The 19974-nt window shown below is 49.2% G+C and overlaps 1 protein-coding gene and 1 long non-coding RNA gene across 2 annotated transcripts in view; one reads left to right on the top strand and one right to left on the bottom strand.

The window, feature by feature from the left end:
• LOC140419321 (uncharacterized) overlaps positions 1–16720 on the top strand; it is a 76911-nt gene extending 60191 nt beyond the window's left edge. Inside the window, exon 3 of the transcript XR_011945699.1 lies at positions 15689–16720. The gene's annotated coding sequence lies outside the window, so the exon portion shown is untranslated. The remainder of the gene's footprint in view (positions 1–15688) is intronic.
• LOC140419326 (uncharacterized) overlaps positions 1–19974 on the bottom strand; it is a 304049-nt gene that overhangs the window by 96667 nt on the left and 187408 nt on the right. The window lies entirely within an intron of this gene.

Here is a 19974-nt window from a genome sequence, read left to right as displayed (position 1 = left end):
ATTTTAAAGATTGAATTCCATTTGTAATGGTTCTGCCCATGCGACCAGTCCATTGATATCATCCTGCTGTCCACGGCTTTCTCCCTAAATGTCAACAATACATACAATTGTTGTACCAGAAAACTGTGAAGCCCCACTGGAAACAGGCATCCAGACATCATTCAATCCTGGATGTGATTCACAGCAGCAAAAACAGCAGAATCCATCCCCTGTTGTCGCCTGTGAACTTGCTGATGTCTCAGCAGGTTGTTTGACTGAGCGAATCCCCTCCCACACACACAGCAGGTGTACGGCCTCTCCCCACTGTGAACCATGTGTCAGCAGATTCCATTTACTTTTAAATCCCTTCTCGCAATCAGAGCATTTGAAAGGTCTCTGATCAATTTGATAAGTTGGTGTGTTGTAAGGTGGGATGACTGAGTGAATTTCTTTTTTTTTTTTTTTTTTTTTTTTTTTTTTTGCCTCTCAAATCTATCCTTTATTGTTTTATGTGGAAAAGCACAGAACATGCAGCCTTCGGCCTTCAGGACGAGACCCAGCCAGAGGCCAGTGACCATCGCCGTGCTGGCTGTCTTCCTCATTATCGGCCTAGTGATGGACGGTCGAAGATTGAGGCAGCAAGCTGGTTTAACTGCTCCGTTTAAACAGTTGTCTGTGTTTGAATTAAACCAGTTAACTTGAAGTTTACCGGGAGCGTGGTAGTGTTCCATTTCTTATGCTGTCATAAGGGTTGCCAATGAGCCAATCATGTAGTGATTCCAAATCTCTCAGCTTTCTCGTGACTCCATACAGGCATTTAGAATTGCCACTTCCATCACAACTGTGGGCATGGGATGAGTTGTCCTGTGAATCCAATCAGGTTGATTGATCTGAAACTTAGTCAGAATAGAGTCCCTGTTTTAGATCCTAAATTGAACTTTACCAAGGCTTTAGCAAATATTTGAGACTTGGACAACTGCTGCTAAGTTGTATCTTAGCATTACAGGAAAACTGCCGAATGTTCTGTGCCTTGTGATAGCGGATCCCTACAATATTTTGTTCTGGTAACAGAATGGAAATTGGTTCATAGAAACCCTGCAGTGCACAAGGAGGCCACTCGGCCCATCAACTCCGCACCAAACCTCTGGAAGAGCACCCAGCCTTGGCCCACTCCCCCATAATCCCGTAGCCCCATCTAACCAAGGGGTAATCTAGCACGGCCAATCCACCCAACCCGCACATCCTCGGACCGTGGGAGGAAACCGGAGCACCCGGAGGAAACCGCGCAGGCACGGGGAGAACTTCACAGTCACCCAAGGCCAGAATACAACCCGGGTCCCTGGCGCTGTGAGGCAGCAGTGCTAAACACTGTGCCACCATTGCCAAACTAAAAAACATTTGCAGTATCCTTCCCAACCATGGGGCAGCCCAGAACATTTCACAAAGTACTTTTGAAACGTAGCCACTAATGTAGGAAACACGGGCAGCCAATTTGTGCACAAGAAGCTCCCACAAACAACATGCTAAATGGTCAGATCATGTCTTTTCAGTGATCACGGGATTTTCTCTGGCTGTTCACACCGGCGAGATCTCACACTCCTGCTGATACCGCACCCCACCCATGGGTTTTGCGGCAGCAAAGGGGGTGTTCAACGGAAAACCCCGTTGACAAGGGCGGGACCAGAAAACCGGTCACTGGTGAGATGCCCCCGCTGCAGAATGCGGTAGAGGGGGGGGGGGGGGGGGGAAGATCCTGCCTGTTGGGGGATAAACATTGGTCCAGAATGGTAGGGAGACGTGCCCCACTCTTCTTGGAATAGTGTAGTGGGATCTTTTACATCTGGCTGCAGGGGGAGGAAGACGGGAGTCTCAATTTCACATCTGAATCAGAAGACAATGGGCGGGACTACCCTCTCCACTCCGCGGTGTGTCATGCAGAGGCAGGTATCCAGTGACACCACCAGCCGGACTGTAAGATACCACTCGGGGGAACGACCAGAGAAATCCCTCCCAACACCTCTGACACTGTCGCACTCCCTCAGTACTGCACCCAGTGAGTGTCGACCTAGATAAAGGGGTAAAATGTATGGAGTGGGCCAGGAACACAGGACTTTCTCACCCAAGGGGCCAAAGAGAAGGATGTTCCTCAGTGAACCTCAATGGGCTCAGGTCCTTTGTCCATTTGGCCAACCTGGGTCCCTTGTGACGTCATCGCGTCGTCGCCCCCCCCCCCAGTGGGCCGGCGTGCGACGCAATGACGGCGGCCGCACCTGTCATCCTGCACCAAGATGGCGGCGGGCGGCTGCGCTTTCCGGGCGATGTTTCCCGACTCGCCCGCCGGCTTCGGGCCCGCTGGCTTCGGGCCGGTCGGCTGGTCGCCGGTGTGCCGGGCCGAGGTGTTGGTGCTGTCGGTGGAGAGGTACCCGCGGGACCCGGACAGCGGCGGCGGCCTGCTGGCGGCCCCGGGCGGCGGGGACGGCCACCTCTACGACCTGGGCCTGTCGGAGGGTCACTGCCGCCTGCGGGCCGTCCTGCACCCGGCCCTCAACCCGCTGGTGTGCAATAACCGGCTGCGCAGCGGTTGCCAGCTGAGCGGCGTCCGCCTCGGCCTCGAGTACGACGAGAGGCGGCTGGGTGGCGGCGGGAAGGTGTTCGTCCTGCTGGAGGCCCAGGTGGTTGCCCGGGGCGACGGCGCCGCGCCCCCTGCCGCCGGCAAGCTCAAGTTGAAGCGCTACTGAGTGAATTTCTTGTCACACACGGGGCAAGTGTACGGTCTCTGTCCAGTGTGAACTCGCTGGAGTACCAGAAGGTCGGATGAATCAATGAATTGCTGCCTACACACACGGCAGGAGAACGGTCTCTCCCCAGTGTGAACTCGGGTGTCTCAGAAGGTGGGCTAATCAGGTGAATCCCTTCCCACAATCGGAACAGGTGAATGGCCTCTCTCCGGTGTGAATGCGTTGGTGTTTCAGAAGGTCCCTTATACTTTTAAATGTTTTCACACATTCAGAACAATTAAAAGGTCTCTGATCAGTGTGAACAAATTGGTGTGTCTGGAGGTTCGATGCACAAGTGAATCTCTTCCCACACATGGAGCAGGTGAACGGCCTCTCCTCAGTGTGAGTGCGTTGATGTATCAATAAATAATTTTTACTTTTAAAGCTCTTCTCAAACTCAGAACAATTAAAAGATCTCTGATCAGTGTGAACACGTTGGTGTGTCCGGAGGCTCGATGACTGAGTGAATCCTTTCCCACAAATGGCGCAGGTGAATGGCCTCTCCCCAGTGTGAGTGCGTTGATGTAACAGTAAATTATTTCTGCTTTTAAAGTTCTTTTCACAGTCAGCACATTTAAATGGTCTGTGGTCAGAGTGGACCTGGTGGTGAGTTAGGAGTTTTGATAAAGTATTAAATCCCTTTTCACATTCCAGACAGGTGAAAGGCCTCTCACCACTGTAAACATGCTGGTGTATGATAAGGTATGATGACCGAGTGAATCCCTTCCCACACGTGGAGCAGGTGAATGGCCTTTCCCCAGTGTGACTACGTCGATGAGTTTCCAATTCAGACGGGTAATTGAATCCCATCCCACAGTCCCCACATTTCCACGGTTTCTCCATGGGTATCGACAGGTCTATCAGATGTAGGTAAGATGCAGATTTGAGGTCACTATCAGATCAGCCGTGATGTTATTAAATGCTGGAACAGGCTCACGGGGCTGAATGTCCAATTGCTGCTTCATGATTCCTATTGTGCGAATGTCCTTTTGTCTCTTCAGCTTGGATTCAGTTTGTTGTGGGCAAATTCTCCATTTCTAACCCCTAGTAAAAGGAGTTTACAAAAGTCATCAATGTCAGTCCAGGATAGAAATTCTCAAAGAGACAATGCTAGTTTCTCTGGAACATTTTTTCCTCTCCTGTTCCCCCAAAGCTGTCAATTCCCGTCCCACACACTCTCCCTCCCTTCTTCCTGGGCTGAAATCCAAACCCATCTCCCCATCTGCACCATTTCTTTCCTCCACTCCCAGTTTTCTCCCTCCCTCTCCTCTGCCTGGGTTCAGTTCTCCAGCTCTTGTCTGCAGACTGACAATAAAATCAATAGTTCTTATTGGGGGTTTGGGACCTCCAGCGGGTGTTTGTGAACCCTCCCCGCCCACCTGCCAGGGTTTCCTTCCTTGCCAGAGATCAGAGTCCTCATTGATTTGAGTAAAAAGTGTAAGCTCTCATTTCTTGTGCCCCTCCCCCATCCTCTGATGTGAACCATCCTCCAGTGTCTGAAGCAGGATGGTGCCCATTAACCTGGGCCTGTTCCCGGGAGGGAGGGAGAAGCTCCGCAGCTGCAAACCAGGGAGCTGACAATAATTGTGAAGGGTTTGCTCCAGCTCACAATGCCCGGGGACTGATTGACGGCAGGTTTGGAGCTACAGGAAGAGGAGGCGTAGCTGGAGGACCGAACTAGAGCAGGTGGTCCTCCAACCAATCAGAGTGAATGGGAGGCGGGGTAGAGCCTCATGCGGCGCTTTATCTGGGCCTTTCTGGGATAAAAGCCCAAGCACCTTTCGCCGGAGCAACTTTTGCCGTCAAATGTCATCCCTCCCTCCCGACTTACCCGGTGGTATCTGACCAGTTGAGAATTTCCAAACAATCGCCTGAACCGACTCTTTTTTTAAAAAATATGTTTTTATTAAGAATTTTTCAACAATATTTTCCACCTTACAAACAAACCCCCCCGTAACAAAAAAAAGAAAGAGAACTCGCATGGCAAGACATGAACATGGCAAGTCAATAAGATACAGAATTTTGTACATTGGATTCATCCCGTACATGTCAGTTTCCGGATCATTCATGTGTTTTCTTGCTCAAATACCCCCCAAAGAAACCCCCCTCCCCCCCCCCTCCCCCACCCCACGAATGATGAACACCCCCCCGGGCTGCTGATGCTGCTGCCCGACCTTCATCAAACGCTCCGCGAGATGGTCTAGGAACGGTTGCCAACGCCTGTAGAACCCCTGCGCAGACCCTCTCAAGGCAAACTTTATCCTCTCCAACTTGATAAACCCTGCCATAACATTTATCCAGGCCTCCACGCTGGGGGGCTTTGCCTCCTTCCACATTAACAAGATCCTTCGCCGGTCTACTAGGGACGCAAAGGCCAGAATGCCGGCCTCTTTCGCCTCCTGCACTCCCGGTTCGTCTACCACTCCAAATAGTGCTAGCCCCCAGCTTTGCTTGACCCGGACTTTCACCACCTTAGATACTGTTCCCGCAACTCCCCTCCAGAACCACTCCAGTGCCGGGCATGACCAAGACATATGGACATGGTTCGCCGGACTTCCTGAGCACCTCCCACATCTGTCCTCCACCCCAAAGAACCTACTCAGCCTCGCCCCCGTCATATGTGCTCGATGAACCACCTTAAAATGTATCAGGCTAAGCCTGGCACACGAGGAAGAGGAATTAACCCTACTTAGGGCATCAGCCCATAGCCCCTCCTCAATCTCCTCCCCCAACTCCTCCTCCCATTTACCCTTCAGCTCCTCTACCAAAGCCTCCTCCTCTTTCATCTCCTCGTATATCGCCGACACCTTGACCTCTCCAACCCATACGCCCGATAACACCCTATCTTGAACCCCCTGTGCCGGGAGTAGCGGAAATTCCCTCACCTGCCGCTTCACAAACGCCCTCACCTGCATGTACCTGAAAGCATTTCCCGGGGGTAGCCCAAACGTCTCCTCCAGCGCCTCTAAGCTCGCAAACGTCCCATCAACGAACAGGTCTCCCAAACTTCTGATCGGAGTTACTCTCAATACTCCGCATGCTCCAGCTCACCATGCCCCGGGGAGTGATTGACAGCATCTCCAGCCAATAGGAAGAGGGGGTGGGACTGGAGGACCGAGCTGATCCTTAAACCAACCATTGGCTGAAACTCTGCATCATTTTGAAAACTGATTTGTCTCAAACTCCAGGAGAAAACTGCACCTTTCTGTTTGTGGCTTTAAACAGATGAGAGGAAATGAAGGGATCTGGAAAGTGTCATGATATCCATATTAACATATCATGCTGCAATCACACACACATACACTGATGGACAGGTCGACGGACCAATCAACACACACGCAACATCACAGCCAATCACCAGTGAGAGCACACGCACTATAAAACAGGGAACACCGCAGTTCCTGCTCATTCCACCAGGAGATAGCTCAGAGCACAGAGCTCACAGCGTGACACTCAGACATACACCATGTGCTGAGTGCCTCTCTAAGATAGTGCTAGGGCTGGGTCCACAGGTTAACTGGTGAAGTACGAACCACAGACAGAAGTTAACAGTTGTTATTACTGAATAATAAAACAGAGTTGTACAATCTACAACCGTGTTGGTTCGTTTGTACATCGGAACACCCAACACGACATGATACCAGGCTTGGAAACGCGCCAGCAACTGTGAAACCTACCTGAACATCTTCAGAGATCTGCTATCCTGCGCCATGGACACCATCAGCCCACTGCAGCCGCTCCAAATCGCTGGAAATCTCGGTGTCAACTGGAAGCTGTTTAAACAGCGCTTCCAGCTCTTCCCAGTAGTCACAGACAGGAAGAATGCATCGGACACCAGGAAGATCGCCCCCCTCCTCTCCACGGCAGGGCAACACGCCATCCACATCTACAACTCCCTGGCATTCGCGGAAGGCGAGGACAAGACAAAGTACAAGACAGTCCTTCTAAAACATGAGCAACACTTCAGCGTCAAAGTGAATGAGAGCTTCGAGAGGTATCTCTTCCAGCAGCGCCTGCAGGGTAAGGATGAGCCTTTTCAATCCTTTTTGACACATCTCCGTATCCTCGCGCAGTCCTGCGGCTATGAGGCCACCTCCGATTCCATGGTTCGGGACCAGATAGTTTTTGGGGTCACCTTGGACACCCTACGACAGCAGCTCCTCAAAATAAAGAGCCTCACCCTAGCCACCGCCATCGAAACCTGCATCCTCCACGAAAACGCGACCAGCCGGTACTCCCAATTCCAGGCGGCCGAATCGGCACGGCAGGGGTCCTACGAGGCCGAGCGGGTCCAGTTGATCAAGTACCTCCCGGCCCGCGGCCCGGACGAGGGTGGCCGTTTTGCGCGCTTTCCGAGGCCTCCCGCGCTTGTACGCGCCAAAAGAGGGGACGTCGGCGCAGAAGGACGTGATGCGCAGGCGCGCTCTATGCAGGACCGAACTGCGCATGCGCGGTGGCGCAATGAACGCCATGATGTCACGACGTGCGGCAACTGTGGATCCGCACACTTAAAGTGGCAATGTCCAGCCAAAACTCGACAATGCCTCCGCTGTGGCCAGATGGGCCACTACCCTGCCTGCTGTCCAGCAGCTGAACCTGCCAATGCTCCGCAATTCCACCAGCCTCACAGGAACGTGTGGGCCATTCAGCCTCCATACACCGAGTCATACCCTGATGACGTACAGACCGGTGATACCGACGACCAGGAAGCCTTCCGCGTTGCGGTAATAGACAGAAATTGGATGTCCCCAAGTAGGACCCACCAGCCGATGCCAGTGCACAGCGTTAATCCGGGCGATGAATGGTGTGCCACCCTAACGGTCAACCAATCACCAATCACATTCCGTTTAGACACTGGTGCCTCCGCCAATCTCTGTGCATGGTCAGCCTTCTACACCTTGAAGGTCAAACTACCGATTCGGCCATCCCGCTGCCAGTTGGTTGATTACAACGGTAATGTTATCCCGACCATGGAGTCTTGCCAGCTCGAGGTTGCACACAATTCATACACAGCCACACTGTCATTTGAGATAGTTGGATCCTCGAAGGACTCTCTGCTCGGCGCACAGGTGTGCAAGATCCTCCACCTCGATCAGTGGGTACATACTCTGTCTCCAGAAAGCACGTCCGATTTCCCGGATGCAGACTTTAGGGCACAGCTCCACTCACTCCTCGCCCACAACCAGCAGGTTTTCGAGGGCATGGGCACGCTGCCCTACACTTACAGAATACGGCTCAAACCGGATGCCACCCCAGTCATTCACGCACCTTGTAGAGTCCCAGCACCACTCAAGGACCGCCGCAAGCAGCAGCTGCAGGATCTGCAGGGCCAAGGAGTGCTTTCCCGGGTCACGGAGCCTACGCCATGGGTCAGCTCCATGGTGTTCGTAAAAAAGACCTCTGGCGAACTCTGTATCTGCATCGACCCGAACAATGGCCCGGGCTAAACTTTTTACCAAGCTTGATGCCTCGAAGGGCTTTTGGCAGATTCAGCTGGATCAGTCCAGCAGGAAGCTGTGTACTTTCAACACTCCCTTTGGCAGATACTGCTACAATAGGATGCCGTTTGGCATCATCTCGGCATCTGAGGTGTTTCATCGAATCATGGAACAGATGATGGAGGGCATCGAAGGGGTGCGCTTCTATGTTGACGACGTCATCATCTGGTCCACCACACCACGGGAGCACATCAGTCGTCTCCAGCGCGTCTTTGCTCGGATACGAGAACACGGCCTGCGCCTCAACCGAGCCAAGTGTTCTTTTGGCCAAACTGAGCTGGGGGACCACATATCCCGGTCAGGGGTGCGTCCGGATGCAGACAAAGTGACAGCTATTGCAGCCATGCCGCAGCCGGCAGACAAGGAGGCAGTGCTACGCTTTCTCAGGATGGTCAACTTCCTGGGGAAGTTTATTCCCAACCTTGCCTCCCACACAACGGCTCTTCGCCACCTAGTGCAGAAGACTACGGAGTTCCAGTGGCTTCCCGCACACCAGAAGGAATGGGAGGAGCTCAAGGTCAAGCTCACCACCGCCCCGGTATTGGCGTTCTTCGACACTACACGAGATACAAAGATCTCGACTGATACCAGCCAGTCCGGCATTGGGGCGGTACTCCTGCAACGGGACAACACTGCAGCATGGGCCCCGGTCAACCACGCCTCGCAGGCCATGACCCCCACAGAACAGCTCTATGCGCAGATTGAGAAGGAGTGCCTGGGTTTGTTAACTGGCATAGATAAATTCCGCGACTATGTGTATGGTCTTCCTCAGTTCACTGTGGAGACCGACCATCGCCCCCTGGTCGACATCATACAAAAGGACCTCAATGAGATGACCCCTCGCATCCAGCGCATTCTGCTCAAGCTCCAGAGGTACGACTTCCAACTGGTCTACACCCCGGGAAAGGACCTCATCATCGCGGATGCCCTGTCCAGAGCAGTGAGCACACTGCCCGAATCGGGGGGGGTTTGTCTGTCAGGTCGAAGCACATGTAGCCTTCACATCGGCCAATCTGCCAGCTACTGATGCAAGTCTGGCCCACATTCGCCGTGAGACTGCGGCTGACCCCCTTCTACAACATGTGATGCGTCACATGACGGAAGGGTGGATCAAGGGGCAGTGCCCACAATTCTACAATGTCCGGGATGACTTGGCCGTCATTGATGGTGTCCTCCGAAAGTTGGACCGGATTGTGATCCCACACAGCATGCACAGGCTTGTCCTCGAACAATTGCACAAAGGCCATCTCGGGGTTGAAAAGTGCAGGCAGAGGGTCCAAGAAGCTGTGTACTGGCCGGGCATCAACGACGACATTGCCAACATGGTGCTCAACTGCCCCACCTGCCAAAGGTTTCAGGTTGCGCAACCCCCTGAGACGCTTCAGCCCTATGAGTTGGTAACGTCCCCCTGGGCAAAGGTGGGTGTGGACCTTTTTCATGCGCTCGGCAGGGACTACGTCATCATAATTGACTATTTTTCCAATTATCCGGAGGTCATACGCCTGCACGACTTGACATCATCAGCTGTAATCAGAGCATGTAAAGAAACCTTCGCTCGCCATGGCATTCCGCTTACCGTCATGTCGGACAATGGGCCCTGTTTTGCGAGCCAAGAATGGTCTTCTTTTGCCGCTTCATATGGCTTCACCCACGTGACATCCAGCCCTCTGCATCCCCAGTCAATGGCAAGACGGAAAAGGGCATCCATATTGTGAAGCGGCTCCTCTGCAAGGCTGCTGATGCCGGATCTGACTTCTGTTTAGCCCTGCTGGCCTATCGCTCGGCCCCACTGTCCACAGGCCTCTCACCAGCCCAGCTGTTGATGGGTCGTGCCCTCAGGACCACTGTGCCGTCCATTCATGTTCCTAAACCCGACCATGCTCCAGTACTGCAAAGGATGCGACAGCAGGGTGCTCAGCAGAAGGTGGCACATGACACTCGGGCAACTGATCTTCCTGCCCTGGCGCCTGGAGACAACATCCGCATACACCTACCAGAGGGTGACTGGTCGGCAACTGCCGAGGTTCTCCGCCGCGCGGCTCCCCGCTCGTTCCTGGTTCGCATGCCTGATGGCTCCATTCGCCGGTGTAATCGGCGGGCCCTTCGGCTGCTTCCACGCTCGCTACGTGATCATGCACCAGTGCCACGCCCTCCCGTTGTCCCTGATGTCGACTTCATAGAGCTTCCTGCCACTCTGCCCATTCCTCTATCGCCCATGGCCAGGCCCATTCCTCAGCCGATGGATCCTGACCCACCCTTGAGGCGGTCAACCCAAATTCGTCACCCACCTACTAGGCTGGACTTATGAGCCTGTTTGCACATTGGACTCACTGAATTGTTGTGCAACAATGTTAACATGTTTCTCTTTTTGTCGTTCCAGGAGTTCTCTTTCGATATTTGATGATTTCACTTGTTTTGTTTGTGGTACAACCTCGTTGCTATGTTGCACCTGACACCTTCCTATGTATATTGTTTAGCCTCATGTACATGTTGTAAATATTGCACACACATACTCAGCCGCACTCAGTACACACCAATATTTATTACCATGTAGGCACATATTCTTGTGAAAAGGGAGGATGTCATGATATCCATATTAACATATCATGCTGCAATCACACACACACACTGATGGACAGGTCGACGGACCAATCAACACACACGCAACATCACAGCCAATCACCAGTGAAAGCACACACACTATAAAACAGGGAACACCACAGTTCCTGCTCATTCCACCAGGAGATAGCTCAGAGCACAGAGCTCACAGCGTGACACTCAGACATACACCATGTGCTGAGTGCCTCTCTAAGATAGTGCTAGGGCTGGGGCCACAGGTTAACTGGTGAAGTACGAACCACGGCCAGAAGTTAACAGTTGTTATTATACAGAATAATAAAACAAGAGTTGTACCATCTACAACCATGTTGGTTTGTTTGTGTATCGGAACACCCAACATGACAGAAAGCAGCAGATTCTTCATGTTGTTCCAGGAAAATGGGGCCTGTGGAATGACAGGTTTTACACAGCACACGGTCAGCCTGTGGTTTCACGCTGGGTAAAGAATCTGCAAACAAGGCAAGGGACTAAATCATCAATGGTAGGACCCTAGGAAGAGGGGCCTTGGTGTGCATGTCCATTGGTGGACATGTAGATAGGGTGGTTAAATATATAACATGGAATACTTGATATAAATACTTGAATAAAAAATGATACAATACTTGAACAAAAGAGGCCTGGCCAAATCCCATTCACCACCACTCTACTCCGCCTGGCTGAACTTGTTCTATCGCTCAACAACTTCTCCTTTAATTCATCTCACTTTCTCCAAATCAAAGGTAGCAATGGGTACCCACATGGGTCTGAGCTATGCTTGCCTTTTTATGGGGAACATTCCTTGTTCCATGCCTACCTGGGTCCCCTCCCACAACCCCTTTACCGGTACATCGATGACTATTTTGGTGCTGCTTCATGCTCTCGTCTGGAACTGGAAAAATTCATCAACTTCGCTTCCAGTTTCCACCCCTTCATCACTTTCAACTGGTCCATCTCAGACTCCTCCCCTCCCTTCCCTTCGTTGACCTTGCTGGCACCATTTCCGGCAATAGACTATCTGCTAATATCTATTACAATCCCACTGACTCCCACAGCTATCTTCGCACCCTACACCCTATATGGACTCCCTCCCTTTCTCTCAGATCCTCCGCCTCCGTCGCATTTGTTCCAATGATGCCACTTACCAAGGTGATGCTTCAAATGTGTTCCTTCTTCCTCAACCATCATTTATCACCTCCAGCTGTTGACAGGGCCCTCAACAGTGTGCGGTCCATCTCCCACACCACTACCCTCACCCCGTCCGCTCCCCCCAAGAACATGGATAGAATCCCCCTCATTCACACATTTCACCCCACCAGCCTCCGTATGCAAAGCATAATCCTCTGCTATTTTCGCCAACTTCAGCGTGATGTCACCACCAAACACATCTTCCTTCCACTCCCTCTGTCAGCATTCCACAAACACCATTCCCTACGAGATAAACTAGTCCACTCTTCCACCATACCCAACACCTCTCCCATCACCCATGGCATCTTCCCATGCAATTGCGGAAGGTGCAACACCTATCCTTTTACCTCTTCCATGCTTAACATCCCAGGCCCAAAACATTCATTCCAGGTTAAAGCAACGTTTCACATGCACCTCTTTCAATTTGGTCTATTGCATTCACTGCTCCCAATGTGGTCTTCTCTGTATTGGAGAAACCAAACGTAGACCTTTGGTCTCTGCGCATTCAGGACCCTGACCTTTCCGTTGATTGCCATTTTAACACAAGACCATGTTACCATGCCCACATGTCTGTCCTTGGCCTGCTGCAATGTTCCAGTGAAGCTCAACGCAAACTGGAGGAACAGCATCTCATCTTCCGGTTCGACACGCGACAGCCTTCCAGTCTCAACATTGAATTCAACAACTTCAGATGATTAGTTCTAGCCCACCTCGACCCCTTTGTTTTCATTCCATTTAATTTTAACTGTCTTTTACCTTTTATTTCTTTGTCTGTCTTTATATATATTTCCCCCCCCACTCTTTCCCCCTATCTGATCCCCCCTTTCCCACTGTTACCAGACTCTTAAACGACCCTCTTATAGACTGACCTCAGTAACACTACACCCCTGTATGCTTCACCCGATGCCGGTGCTTATGTAGTTACATTATGTACCTTGTGTTGCCCTATTATGTATTTTCTTTTATTTCCTTTTCTTTTCGTGTACTTTATCATAGATTTTATCATAGAATTTACAGTGCAGAAGAGATAACAAATAGGTTAGACCAAGGAGAGCCAATGGATGTTATCTATCTTGACTTCCAAAAGGCCTTTGATAAGGTGCCTCACGGGAGACTGCTGAGTAAAATAAGGGCCCATGGTATTCGAGGCAAGGTACTAACATGGATTGACGATTGGCTGTCAGGCAGAAGGCAGAGAGTTGGGATAAAAGGTTCTTTTTCGGAATGGCAACCGGTGACGAGTGGTGTCCCGCAGGGTTCAGTGTTTGGGCCACAGCTGATCTCTTTATATATTAACGATCTAGAAGACGGGACTGGGGGCATTCTGGCTAAGTTTGCCGATGATACAAAGATAGGTGGAGGGGCAGGTAGTATGGAGGAGGTGGGGAGGCTGCAGAAAGATTTAGACAGTTTAGGAGAGTGGTCCAAGAAATAGCTGATGAAATTCAACGTGGGCAAGTGGGAGGTCTTGCACTTTGGAAAAAAGAATAGAGGCGTGGACTATTTTCTAAACGGTGACAAAATTCATAATGCTGAAGTGCAAAGGGACTTGGGAGTCCTAGTCCAGGATTCTCTAAAGGTAAACTTGAGGTAGGTTGAGTCCGTAATTAAGAAAGCAAATGCAATGTTGTCATTCATCTCAAGAGGCTTGAAATATAAAAGCAGGGATGTACTTCTGAAGCTTTATAAAGCATTAGTTAGGCCCCATTTAGAATACTGTGAGCAATTTTGGGCCCCACACCTCAGGAAGGACATACTGGCACTGGAGCGGGTCCAGCGGAGATTCACACAGATGATCCCAGGAATGGTAGGCCTAACTTACGATGAACGTCTGAGGATCCTGGGATTATATTCATTGGAGTTTAGGAGGTTGAGGGGAGATCTAATAGAAACTTACAAGATAATGAATGGCTTTGATAGGGTGGATGTAGGGAAGTTGTTTCCATTAGCAGGGGAGACTCGGACCCGGGGGCACAGCCTTCGAATAAAAGGGAGTCACTTTAGAACAGAGATGAGGAGAAATTTCTTCAGCCAGAGAGTGGTGGGTCTGTGGAATTCATTGCCACAGAGGGCGGTGGAGGCCGGGACGTTGAGTGTCTTTAAGACAGAAGTTGATAAATTCTTGATTTCTCGAGGAATTAAGGGCTATGGAGAGAGAGCGGGTAAATGGAGTTGAAATCAGCCATGATTGAATGGTGGAGTGGACTCGATGGGCTGAATGGCCTTACTTCCGCTCCTATGTCTTATGGTCATATGGTAATGTTTGGAATTTAAATTATCACAGCCGCAGGGACTGAGCATGTGGAGGGGAGGTTGGGGAAAGTAGATTGTGAGTGAGCAGGGTAGTTGGAGTGAGTGAGGAAGGAGGTCTGAAGCCAGGAACCTGTGAGTGAGATGGGGAGGGGGGTTGATAGAAAGGCTTCTGACTGAGTTGGGTGAGGACGTTTGATGAGAATGACCTGAGTGGGCAATGGTAGTTAGGATTAAGGGAATAGGCTTCTGTCTGTCAAGGGAGGGGATATTGACAGAGTTTTTGTGTTTATATGTTGGGGACCAGCATGGAGTGTCAAAGATCCAAGAGAGCTCTGTGCACACTGTTGGTGGGTAGAACAGGCAGAGTGTAAGTCAAATATTTTATATTTGGAATTTTATAAGGGCATATTTCATATTTTTGGTTTTGGACAACTGTTGGGCCTCCTCCACCATGTAAATGGTGTGCACTTGATACCCCTGATAAAGCCACGTGTCTCCAGTTTCCACAATCTTCACTCTCAACAGGTTTCACCCTTCCCCCATCAATTGTTTTGTCATCAACATCTCCCACCATACCACCCCCCCCCCCCCCCCCCCCCCCCCCAAGATGTCCCCCTTTCTCCAGTGGATTTGGTCACTCCTGAACAGGTATTAGTGTGAATCCGCACACAAGCAGCAGATTTTGACATGACCTTGTGTGGAGTTGAATCTGAGGCTGGCAAGGGAATGATTTGGAGCCGTTAAGGATTGAGGTGACAAAGGAATGAATGAATTTCAGTCGCAGATGAGATGAGGCAGCAGCACATCTGGACAAGGTTACTGAGGTGGAAATAGACAGTCTTAGTGATGTGTCATCAAAAAAACAGTTTGGGATGAAATTTGACAACCAGATTATGAACAGATTGGTTCAGCCTCAAAGAGTTGCAATAGAGATAGTAGCTAGGGAGTGGGATATATAACAGAAACTGAAGATGATTGCTTTCCTCGTCCCGATATTTAAATGGAGGACATTTCTGCTTATCCAGTACTGAGTCAGACAATTCAGGACATTTTCTGACTTGGAGGGACACTTGGAGATGATAGTGGAGGTTAAGGGTTTTGGACATTACATGAGAGCTCTGGTCGAGTTTTAGATAAAATCCTCTCCTTCAAGCCTTCCAACTCCCACCTCCCTCTTCCTCTCTCCCCCAGACCAGGAGGTGACGGCCCAGATCAGGTGGCAGCTTCCCTTCCCAGAAGGACATTGGTGAACCAGTTGTTTTTTATGACAATCCAGAAGTTTTCATGGTCACGTTTCCTAGTGCCGGTCCCACAAATGAGGGATTCATCCAACTCCATTTCACAAGCTGCCTTTGTGTTTATCACTCTCTTTTTCTCCTCTTTGAATTCATTTTTCAGGATATTGGAAGGGGTGATTTGTAAATATCACATCAGGATGTAACAGTCACTCGATTCATCAGAGCCAGAACATTATCAGCTTTTGAACATGGAATCAAAAAAAACCGCTCACAATGGGGAGAAAGTGTTTCCGTGTTCTGTGTGTGGACGAAGCTTCAGCCAATCATCAACCTTGTCAAAACACAAGTGTTGTCCCATGGGGGAGAAACCGTGGAAATGTGGAGACTGTGGGAAGGGATTCAATTACCCGTCTGAGCTGCATATTCATCAACGCAGTCACACCGGGGAGAGACCATTCACCCGTTCTGTGTGTGAGAAAGGATTCACTAAATCATCTGACCTTCTGAGACACCAGCGAGTTCACACAGGGGAAAGACCGTTCATCTGCTCTGTGTCGGAAAGGCTTCAGAACTTCGTACCACCTCCTGAAACACCATCATATCCACAGTGAGGAGAGACCTTTTCAATGTTCTTACTGTGAGAAAAACTATAAAAGGAAAAGAGATCTGTTGAGCCATAAACTCACTCACACCGGGGAGAAGCCGTTCACCTGCTCCGTTTGTGGGAAAGGATTCGCCCGTTCATTCGATCTGCTGACACACCAACTTGTTCATACTGATCAGAGGCCGTTTAAATATCCTGACTGTGAGAAGAGCTTTAAAAGCCGGAAGGATCTGCTGACACATGAACACACTCAAACCAGGGAGAGACCTTTCATCTGTTCTTTCTGTGGGAAAGGTTTCTCTTGGAAGTCCAACCTACTTAAGCACCAGCGGAGTCACACTGGGGAGAGGCCGTTCATCTGCTCAGTGTGTGGGAAGGGATTCATTCAGTCATCCCACATGCTGAGACACCAGCGAGTTCACAAGTGACTGCAGGGATTGGATTTGGATTCTGCTGTTAATCTCATCTGGACTGAACCATCTTCACTCTGACAGCTAGAGTTTTTTGCTGCCGGTATTAATAAGCCTGAAAGCTGGGGTGTGCATTGATGTTCTGTATAAATATTGATTAAATCAGCTTTGATTCAGACACTGTGTTTTGAATATTCGGTTTCCTCAATGATAAGAGGAGACTGATTGATCTCCTGTTACTGATTGGGACATTATTTTTGATCTTTTCTTACTCTGAATGATTTCTGTTCTCTGGTTCACCTTCTCCCAGATTAAACACTGAGCTTTCATCAATCCTATCAATCTGTTGGAGACATTGGGCGGTTGGTGAATTTCACCTGATGTTGGTGTCAGTTGCCCTCGGAAGATTTCCCAGTTTTCTGAAATTCCAGTGTGGTTCTGTGTTGAATTAATGATCCGAGTTTCAGTTCCAATGCTGATGCTGGAGGGCCTGTGCTGACAGAACCACAGAATCATTACAGTTCAGGAAGAGGCCATTCAGCCCATCGAGTCTGCACTGCTCACTGAAAGAACATCCTACCTAATCCCACTCCCCTGCCTTATCCCTGTAACCTTGCACATTCTTTCTTTTCAGATAACAATCCAATTCCCGTTTAAATACCTTGATTGGAGCTGCCTCCATCACCCTCTTAAGATGTTCGTTCCAGACACCAACCACCCTCTGGGTGAAAACCTTTTTCCTCGCATCACTTCTGTTCCTTTTGCTAATTATTTTGAATCTGTGCTCTCCAGTTCTTGATGTACTCCAGAAGGGAAATAGATTTTCATTATTTACCCCGTCTAAAGCCCTCAGGATCTTGATTACCTCTACAAGTCTCCAATCAGCCTTCTTTTCTCCACGGAAAACAGACCCAACGTCTTCTCATATTTATCCCTGGAAACATTCTTGGGAACCTTCTCTGGACTCTGAGTGCTTTGCTCAGCCATTTCAGAGGGCATTTTAAGAGTCAACCACTTTGCTGTGGGTCTGGAATCTCATGTGGGCCGCACCAGGTAAGGGCAGGAGATTTCCTTTCCTAAAGGACATGAGTGAACCAGATAGGCTTTTATGCCAATCAATGATGGTTTCATGGTCATTATTAGACTTTTAAATCCAGATTTTTAAAAACTGAATTCACATTCCACCATTCCAAATACTAAGAAGTTAATTTCTGGACTAAAGAATTGTGAGTTCTTCGACGATGTAACAAGCAAAGTGGATAATGGGGATCCTGTAGATGTAGTGTATCTGGACTTCTGGAAGGTGTTTGATAAGTTGCCACAAAGAAGGTTAATTGACAAAGTGAGATCACATGGGATTAGGATAATTTATTAGCTTGGATAGAAGACTGGCAGAAGGACAGGAGACAGAGAGTCAGGATAAATAGTTCTTATTCTGGATGGCAAGATGTAACTAGTGGGCTGCCACAGGGTTCGGTCCTTGGGCCCCAGTTATTTACAATCTATATTAACGACTTGGATACAGGGATAGAAGGTTCAAAAACCAAATTCGCAGATTACACAAATATAGGTGGGCCAGTAAACTGCAATGAGAAAATAAGAACCTTACAAATGGATATCGATAGGTTAGGAGAGTGGGCCAAAATGTGGCAAATGGAGTTTAACTCCTATGCAGAGGGATCTGGGTGTCTTTGTGCATGAGTCACAGAAAACGAGCATCCAGGTGCCGCAGATAATAAGGAAAGCAAATGGAATGTTAGCAAAAGGAATTGAGTAAGGAAGTGTTGTTGCAACTATACAAGGCATTGGTAATGTCGCACCTGGAGTATTGTGCACAGTTTTGTCCCCTTATTTGTGAAAGATGTAGTCGCATTGGAGGCAGTTCCGAGGAGGTTCACTAGATTGATTCCAGAGGTGAGGGGTTTGTCGTATGAGGAGAGATTGAACAGTTTAGGCCTATACTCTCTGGAGTTTAGAAGAATGAGGGGCGATCTAATTGAGGTAAAGAAGATGGTAAAAGATATGGATAATGGGTGGCAAGGCAGCACAGTGGTTAGCACTGTTGATTCGCAGTGCAAGGGTTCCAGGTTTGATTCCTGGTTTGGGTCACTGTCAGTGTGGAGTCTGCACATTCTCCCGGTGTCTGCGTGGGTTTCCGCCGGGCGCTCGGGTTTCCTCCCACAAGTCCCAAAAGATGTGCTTATTCGGTGAATTGGACATTCTGAATTCTCCCTCTGTATTCCCAAACAGGCGCCGGAATGTGGCAACTAGGGAATTTCCACAGTAGCTTCATTGCAGTGTTAATGTAAGCCTACTTGTGACAATATTAAAGATTATAAAGTATACATGGAGCTGATGCTTCCTCTCGTGGGAATTTCAACCGAGTGGTCATGATCTTAGAATAAGAGGTAGCAAGTTAAAAACAGATTTGAAGAGAAACTACTTCTCCCAAAGGATTGTGAATCTGTGGAATTCGCTACCCCAGAGTGTGGTGGATGTAGTGACAGTGAGTAAATTCAAGGAGGAGTTAGACAGATATTTAATTGGTGATGGGTTGAAGGTTTATGGAGAATGCTTTATGGAGAAAGTGGAGTTGAGGCCAGGATGGAATCAGCCATGATCACATTGAAGATGTTTAGGCGCGGGAGGCTACATTTCCTACTCCTGCTCCTAGGACATGTGTTCTAGCGAGGAGATGCTCTGGCTGATTTTGCAATCCCGCTCTTGGTCTTTAGCATTGTAGGGAGCAGATGAGGAAAATATCAGCTATGATAGAATGGTGGAGCAGATTCGATGGGCCAAATGGCCTAATTCTGCTCCTGTATCTTATGAACTTATGACTGCAGTAAGAGGTCTTACACCAGGTTAAAGTCCTTACACAGGTTTGTTTCAAATCAATAGCTTTCAGAGCACTGCTCCTTCCTCCTTTAACCTGGTGTTGTAAGACTTCTTACTGTGCTCACCCCAGTCCAATGCCAGCATCTCCATATCCGAACTTATGACTGTACACCAAATACTTTTCACTGTACTTCAGTACATGTGACAATAAAACAAATACAATACAAACAAGTCTTGTTTACCCATCCCCTGTGCTCACTTTCCTTTTAAGAAGTACCAAAAGTTGAAATTTCCCATTCTTCGATTCCTATAGTTGTGATCATCCTGATCTCTGTAATCTCCTCACACACCCCTTCAAGATCTCTGCACTAATTTAATTCTGGCCACTACAGCATACCTGATTTATTCGGTCCACCATTACTGGCCTTTTATCATTTGACTGGGCCACAAGCTCTGGAATTTCCTCCTTCAAATTCTCCGACTCTCTCACTCACTTTCCTCCATTAAGATTCTCCTAATATCTCCTCATGTTGCTCAGTGTCAATTGTTATTTTATAACGTTTCTCTGCGATGTGTTAAAATGCTTGATTTTGT

This window comes from Scyliorhinus torazame, chromosome 5 (genome assembly GCF_047496885.1).
Source record: "Scyliorhinus torazame isolate Kashiwa2021f chromosome 5, sScyTor2.1, whole genome shotgun sequence".
Classification (NCBI taxonomy): domain Eukaryota; kingdom Metazoa; phylum Chordata; class Chondrichthyes; order Carcharhiniformes; family Scyliorhinidae; genus Scyliorhinus; species Scyliorhinus torazame.
Note: the sequence above shows the minus strand (reverse complement) of the source record. Positions and strands in the feature narration are given on the sequence as shown.